Genomic DNA, 8,853 nt, shown 5'->3' with positions numbered 1-8,853 from the left:
TTGACTAATTTTGTAAGACGGACTAAAATGACAAAAAAAAGACTCTTTTTGAGCGGAGGTAATATATTGAACTTTTTTTTCTTAGAGTGTAGCAATGGTAATTTCGTACTTGTTCATAACGGGAGTAGTGGCTTTCTCCTTAATCCAATATGAATCCATTCCTTGGCTGGTGGAAGATTTGGAAGTGGTCCTAGTAACCCCGGGGTTCCTCTACCCTGTGAGGGAAACATGAGTATCATCTCTATTGCAAAGCTTTGCTAGTCGGAAATCGCTACTTTGGGAAAAGGTTGCATCCAGAAGAACATTCTCCGGCTTAATATCATAATGTATAATCCTCTTATCACACTCCTCAGCAAATACGCATCCCTTGGCGTCCCAGTGCGATGTCGGCAACTTCTCCCCTTCCAACAACTGATTTTCTCCAAACAAATGCCTATCCAACGATCCGTTTTCCATGAATTCATAGACAGGGCACTCATAAACTGATCGTGGCAAAACCCAAAGAGCCTCACTAAATTGATGTGATGAACTCTACCGATACTTCCAACTTCGGCCATGAATTGTTGGCTCACATCATTGGTGCTTTTATTGAGGACTTTGACCGCAATTTTGACCCCATTGGGGAAAATTTTTCCCCCGTACACTTTGCCATAGCCGCGGAACCCAATATTTTGGCGTAGTTGGCCCTGAATGTATAGAGCTGTTGAGGTGTAAAACGGACCGGTTTATCTTGAGCCAATTCTTTGAAGAATCTATCCATCGTCGGGCATCTGCTTCCCAAATCGGGATACTATTTGACGACGGCGGGGGGACTAGCATTTCTTTTTAAATCAACAATTTCTTTGCCTATTTTTCTCTGTTCTTGCAAATATAAAAAATACCACAACAACAATCCCCACAATCAATATGCTCACCACCTGCAGGGGAAAATTTTTTACACATTTTAATCATGCATTATGCTAACTCTAACATGACGCCAAATACATAGGTTAAACAAAAAAAAATGAGAGATCTAGGAAAAAAGATTTTTAGTCTGGAATCAGTTTATGGCCCGAATGATCTGTAGTATAACCGAGTAATCTAACAATAATAATATTTTGCATGATCTATAGACTATAGCATAAAAGGTAATCTAATAATAGCTTTAAAGGGATGCATAACGATGGGAACACCTCAACCCAATTAAATCAAACTATCTCCAATTACAATTCATTAATTACAACCCGACAAATTATAAGGTTTGAGCTATATTTTTGAAAACCCCAAGGGGTTTGGGGGGTTAAATTGGGGGGCCCGAGGGTTGGGGGTTCTAATGGGTTGCACTTTTCATTTTAAAAATTTTAATAAACTTAAGATTTGTTTTGAATATAAATCATGCTTTCAAAATTTTATTAGGTCTTTCTTTCATAAATTTTGTGTTTTAAAATTTCAATATAATAGTACTAGATTTTTTTTGAAATCTTAATAAGACAAAAAAATTCAATTTTATGCAAAACTTTTTTTCTATGAAAATTATGATTATAATTTTTTTGAATACATTAGTTTTAAAATAATTCTTTCCAAACTTCCCAGATTATATTTAAAATATTATTATTATTTTATACTCTTTTCTACATTTGCTCTTTTCTTTTTTTTGGCAAATTCTAAACTATTTGCACTATTTATATTTTAAGTAAAATTATTATATTTAATTAAAATACAAAAATTAATTAAGTGTCCTTTTTGTTTTCCCTTATTATACTTAAATTTTTAAATTTAATTACACTAATTACTTAATTCTTAATTTGATCTAAAAAAAAAAATATGCGAGTAGCATGGGATAAATAGTTCAATTATTTTATTATGTGAAGAAATTAAACGAATTCTATGTTTTAATTAAACAAAAATTGGGGGCATTGTTGAATTTTTTTTCCCCAATGCCCCCAAAAACCGCAACCAAGTGGGTTGCCCCAACCCACCCCGGGTCAGCCCAATGACATTCTAATTATTTTGGTATATATCACTCCCTCCCCCCCACTTAAAATAAATTTCAATGGGCAGGGAATTTTATTAATATTGTTTTTAGAAAAAAGAAGTAAAGTAAGAATAAAAAAATTAGAGATGAGGTTTTATTTTAAAATATTTTATTTTTAAGGGGGCCCAAAAAAAAAAAGTTTTTTTTTTAAAAAGGGGTTTAGGAAAAGGTTATTAGTAAAGTTACGGGGGTGTCACTGTCGCTTTCCAACAATGTCGGTTTTGCGACGTTAACCGTATTTATTTCTAGTTTTAATCACTCATCCCTAATTTGTTTTCTCTCATCACCCATCCCTTTTTAACACCCCACATTGGGATGCTATAAATTCTTGCTCGTCGCCTTATTTGACTAGTCCAACCCTATATAGTTGGGACACTACAATTAAAACTAAGCAATGTAGCCATTGATTGAAATGGCCGAAACTTTCTTGAAATAATCGATACCGTTTGCGCCGTATTAGCGATCCCTTTGAAAGAGTCATCAAGGAAGAAGAGTCTCCGTTCAATAATAATATATGTCGATACAGAAACACAAAGTAAGCTGATGAAATTATTACTAATATTTGGGCTTATGTAAACATCCTACTCGACTGATAACCGATTTTAAGAGATGCCACAATTTAATGCCATAAATATGTCGGAGTAAAAACCTTTTTACGAATATTTAAAATCAGCATTTCAAAAGCCCAAATAACAGTTTCGTATACTAGGGCGGAAGCCACATCCTACTTACCGAGCATAGCAGTCCAATGGCATGCCAACTGTACCCACTGTGAGTATGTATTCGACCAAGCATGGGGCAAAACACATAAATTATCATTTTCACTCATTAACCCACTTACCTCCAATTCATTTGTCAATTCATCTTCTTGTCACGTATGCACAATTAATCGCAAAAATTATATAAGTATATAATTATATAATAGCACACGGAGAATTAAGCTTTTAAGTGCTGAGCATGCTACCTCATAAACTTATGAGCGTAAGCCTTATTACCATCTTAATGTTTCATTCACTCCGGATCCTTTTCCCTTTGATCATTTTCTTCCCTTTCGGCTATTGCCCAGGAAGCCTCTTTCTTTACTTACTAATCAATATAATTCATATTAATATCATAAGCTCACATTTACTCAATAAGCTTTAACATTAAGCACAAGGGAGGGGTTAAGTCCCTACTCAATTTATTTTATATTTATTTTTCCACTTCAAAAATTTTATAAATTTTCAAAATCTAAGTTAAGCCCTTATCAAAACAATACTGATATAGAATAAATTGCCATAGATGCTGAAATTACCGAGGAAATGATGAATTGCAGGGGAAAAAGGATAACAATGACTGTCATCCTTGCGTTGAGTTTAAAGAAGAAGATGATAATAAAAACTAAAATATATCCAATCCTTTATCAATCTTAATAAGTGTATATAAATGTCCAATAAGATATAATAATCAAAATTAGGATATAATCATAGTGTATACGTACTGCGAATCTAAATGATTCTGGCGCCTCCTATACCATATGAACAAATTAAAAGTGTCACAAAGTAAAAAAGAAAATTTATGCAAGATCTTGATCAATAGAAGTACTTCCGTTTCCAAAACAATGGAGAATCTCCCTCTAGATCCGGTATTAAGAGTTAAGGTTGATTTTCTCATATGCTTAGATAGGCGCGTTATATTAACACATTTAAGCTCACCGGTTTATTATAAAATGTCATAAAAAGAGTGCCACATTCTGCTCTTTTTTCCCTTGTTCCTTCGTACTCTAGTCCCAACTAACACTTTTAGTAACTTTTACTCTCTAGTTAATACACTCAACCACTTTTTTCTGTTTCGAGTTAAATTTTCAACTCTCTTTCCACTCCATTTAATATTTACTCAACTTTATTACCAACTTAGATTAAGCGTTGGCCGATAGCCCAGCCAAAATCTCGTCTTGACTAAGAAATAGATAAATGCCCCAAGTAGGATGGAAGGAATATTTCTTAAATACCGTGACGTACACAAATGAAACTCTAATGAAAACGGCCGGATGGAGGAGATGCATAATATATTTTATGTTTCTAATATAAATCTTTGAAATATGGCCAATTGAAGTGAAATTTTTGTACGCAAGTAAATTATTAGACGACACTAACCTCTTCTCTCCAGATATCTTGAATTTGTGATCTTGAATTTATCCAAACTGAAGATGCGTACAGTGTATGATACAATGCTGAAAGACAACTGGAATTTATACACTAAAAAAATAATAATCCAAAAGGAAATCGCTTGGAAGTTGCTGCATTAATAGTCGGTTTGAAGAAAAACTGAAGTGGAAAATTAATTTCGTTCTCATAATAAATAGGAAAATCATTTTCTTTGTAGTTGATATTTTCAAATTCCTTTCCCATTTTACGCGTTTTTCAGTTGGAAAACACAATTTCCACGTATCTATCTTTAGCATAGCAATTGTATTTTAGTATTGATATTTTCGATAGTTATATTACTCACTCGTCCATTGTGATCAATATTCTTGGCCGTGGCGGGTTTTAGGAGTTATTGGTTAAAGTGTTTAATTGAAGAGAGAAAAGGTGGGTGTAAGTATTAAAGTAGAGAGATAAAGGAAGATGAATATTTTAATAGGAGTGAGAAAAAGTGGTTGAGTGTATTAATTGGAGAGAGAAAGTTACCAAAAAGGAAATGTGTATTAAATCTTAGTTGGGACAAACTAAAAAGGAAAAGCGTGTCATCTTAAGCGGAGACCCGGGAGGAGTACTATCTTTAGCATATAATCATTAATTTAACTTCCGAATGGATAATTTTTAACTAATAATTAGAAATCACTGTTGTTAATATAATGCCAAGTGTAATATATTTTAAATTTAAATAATTATTAATTACATTAAAAGGGTATTAATGTCAAGGGGTAATTGCTTTTAAAATCACCAACTTTCCATGAATTCCGGTTTTTCCCACGAACTTTAAAAAGTTCGTGTAATGCCTCTTTGTCTTTGAAATAGCTTCGTGTCGTTACCTTGTATGCTCAATCGGAACTCGGATCAAGAAGTTATGGCCATTATGATAGTACAAGGTCGCCATAATTCGCAGCCTTCATCAAATGGTCATAACTTCTTCATCAAGTTCCCGTTTGAAAACATTTCATACCTGTAACTATTTGGAAAAAATACTGATAGTAAAGATAAAAAATTTGAAACATTATCTTAATAAAAACAGTATATGAGGCCGGGAAAAATGACATGGAAAAATGCTAGCCCATTTAAGTTCATGACATTACGAACTTTCTAAAAAAATTATTGAACTTTCAAGTGGAGAAGTTGGTGACTTTTCAAAAAACGATTTACTAATGAAATCACATATGTAATAATTATAAAAACTACTTTCCCCCCTCAAAATCATCTAAAATCTTTAATTTTAGTAACTCTCTCAATTTAAATTTTTTTTTCAAAAAAAATCTATCAAATTAAAAAGATAATTTAATAAGGATTAAAGATCTCAATTGCATATGTTGGCGATTTTGGGGTGATGAAATTTATAAATTATTTTAATTTTTAATGTTTGATAAAGCTTTTTCACTCCCAAAAAAAATCTCATATATTATGGCAAAATCTCAATATTATGCTTTCCAACTCAATAAAAATTTTAATTTTCTTGGAGTTTTAATGCTATTTTATATTTTTTTTAAAATGTTGATATAAAAAACGGCGAAAATTATCATAAACAAAATGGATACCCCTTTTGGATTTTTTGTCTACTATTTATTGAGATTTGTGAGTTTTAACTACCCCTCATTTAAAATCAAGGGTGGAGATTTAGTCTTGATTTTAATTAGGGGAAAAAAGCTTGAATGGGACCCTTTTTAGTTTGATTTTAGGGTAATATTCTAATGCTTATCCCCTTAAAAAAATCAAACAAAATCTCTACCTTTAGTTTTTAAAATTGTAAATAAAGTTAAATTCAATCTCAATAAATAGTGAAAAATACTAATTAGTTAGCCATTGATCACTCCCCTATATTTTAGTATTGATATTTTCAATAGCTATATTCTATAGATTAAGAAAGAAATCTTGAAAGTGCAACTTTAGCTGAATCTACTATAGGAACACTGTTAAAAAAAACCATTGTTTACCTAGCACTTTCTGAGCACATGAGTCTAATAGTCAAAATATTATAGAAATTGTGCACATTCTGAGCACTGTCAACGTATTATGGATTAGGGATGCTTAAACGGTTCTCCGATTCTCGGTTAACCGAAATCGAAACCGAAATCGGCCGGTTAATTAAAGAACCGGAACCGGGAAATTTGGTTCGGGTTCCAGTACCGGTTCCAACTTTTTAAATAAAACGGGTTCCGGTTCCGGACCGGTAACCGGATTATAATTTAATTTTATTTTTTTTATAATTTAATATACTAATAAATCTAATATAATTGAGTTAATTTTGAATTAACGTAAAATATTTTGAAACATTGAGTGATTTTTAGATTTAAACAATGTTAGATTTGCGAGCTCTGTTTTCTGAAGTATTTAAAATGTTTAAACTGTGATATTTTGAATGTACAATTATTTCCCTCAATCCATTTTTTATGAACTAACTACAATGAGTAGGACATCATAAATTTGTTTTTAATTTCCAAAAGAACTTATACAAATACAATATCATTTCATATGATTAAAATGTAACTTTATAGGAACAAATTTCTGTAACAATTCATTTAACATACGATTTTAACCTGTTTGTAAATAATTTATTAACTGTTCCGTTATAAACAAAAAAGTCATAACAAGATCAATTAGTATTGGAAATTCCAATGAATATTTGTTTATCCAAAAAAGGGAAAATTGAATTCAATTTTAAACTCATTTTTTTAAAAAATTGCTAAAGTTTAGAACTCCTATTTTTGTATTAAAAAATTGCTAACATAAACTAGTCCGACCTACTACACTTGGCATCACTCTTATCAATATATAAATATTATTGTATTGTTGGTTTGTATTTTTTGTGTGTATATTTGAATTTTTAGGTATTATTTGTTATATTTCTAGATGTTGGATTCTTATTTTTTTAGTATTGAACTATTTAAAATAATAAATACATTCGGATTAAAATTACAAATCGGTTCCGGTTCGGAACCGGAATCGACCGGTTCTTAACCGGCCGGTTCCAAACCAGAACCGATCGATTCCGGTTCCGGTTCTAGAATTTACGAAAATTTAAAACCGGTTAACCGGTCAAACGGTCCGGTTAGAACCGGAACCGGCCGAATAAGCAGGCCTACTATGGATGCTCTTGGCAATTGCGAGTAATTTTTCGAGCACAGTAAAAATGTGCTAGGAAATTTCCGAGTAATTTAAACAATATATTTTTAAATAAATTAATACATGAAGAATATCCACCAACGTTTTCCGAGCAGTGACAGACACATGATTTTGTAATTGGGAGATCAATCTCATGGTAACAATTTCAAGGTATTTTTTAATGTCGGCATAGCCGAAAGTTGCGACATTATTACGATACGAGGGAGATGAATAGTAAGATAAAAATAATTAAATGATATATAGACTAGAGATATGTATATATTTAATATTATTAATTATGAAATTTTTTGGAATTAACATGAAAATTTGGTGTATAATAGTTGTAGAGAAATAAAAAATAAAAACATCACAAAAAATAGCTAAAAGAAAAATTGAAATTATAGAATAAATTTTTTCATAAGTTAATTAATAAAATACTACTGCCTCCATCCCATAAACATATGTGCACTTTTCATTTTCATTTGTCCCATAAAAATATGTGCATTCCATTTTAAAAAGTTAATTAATTTAATAATGTAGGTCTCACTGTCAACTAACACTACTTTAATTATCATTCTCCTCATCTCTCTTAGTTTAATAATTTTGTCTTAATTCCCGTGCCATATTCATTGGTCATATTTTTATGGAACGGAGGAAGTATAAAATATGAATTTTTCATATATAAAAGATGAAAGAAATATAAAAACATCATAAAAAAACAGAAAAAATAGAAATTGAAATAATAAAAAAGCCCAACTAAGCTTGTAAGGAATTGAACATGGTCTAAAGTTGCTAGACCTAGAAGCTAGCTAGCAAGTGAATATATAAATGGTATTAGTATATATATAATGGGTAAAATTTGAAATTAGTATGGGTTCCATGGATCCCCAAAACCCCTTCATAAGTTCGCCATGGTTTCCGAGCAACTTGAATGTGCTTGCAATATCCCCAATACATCTTGAATGTGCTAGAAATTGTTTAAAAAAATTATATTAAAAATTAATCTAGAATCTAAATGCTGAGCATTGGGATTATATGTTTATAACTATTTTGTATGTTGATAATAAAAATTAATTATCATTACTTAATTATTTTATAATATTATAGTATAATATTTGCTTTTCTGGTATAATTATAATTAATGAAAAAAATGAATTTTAGAGCATGAGAAAAAGGATAAACGATTTACTTTTAAAATTTAAAAAATATATTTAATTTTAAAAAGTGGTTATTTAAAAATTTTTGAATTTTGACTTGAATTCTAATTCAATTCCGAATCTTTCATTTGAGTTACCAAACAAAGGAATTGGAATATAATACAATTCCATACCAACTCTTTAACTATACGGTATAATTTATACCAAACAAAGGATTTGGAATTGAATCTGAGCTCATCTAATTCAATTCCTCCTTCTAATTCAATTTCGTAGAATTTCAGTTCTAATTAATTCCAATTCCAATTCCAATTCCAATTCCAATTTCAATCCATTCCGTGTACTAGTTCTTTGTTAGCAATTTATCATTTCACCCGGGACCCAATAAAAA

This window comes from Salvia hispanica, chromosome 4 (assembly GCF_023119035.1).
Source record: "Salvia hispanica cultivar TCC Black 2014 chromosome 4, UniMelb_Shisp_WGS_1.0, whole genome shotgun sequence".
Classification (NCBI taxonomy): Eukaryota; Viridiplantae; Streptophyta; class Magnoliopsida; order Lamiales; family Lamiaceae; genus Salvia; species Salvia hispanica.
Note: the sequence above shows the minus strand (reverse complement) of the source record.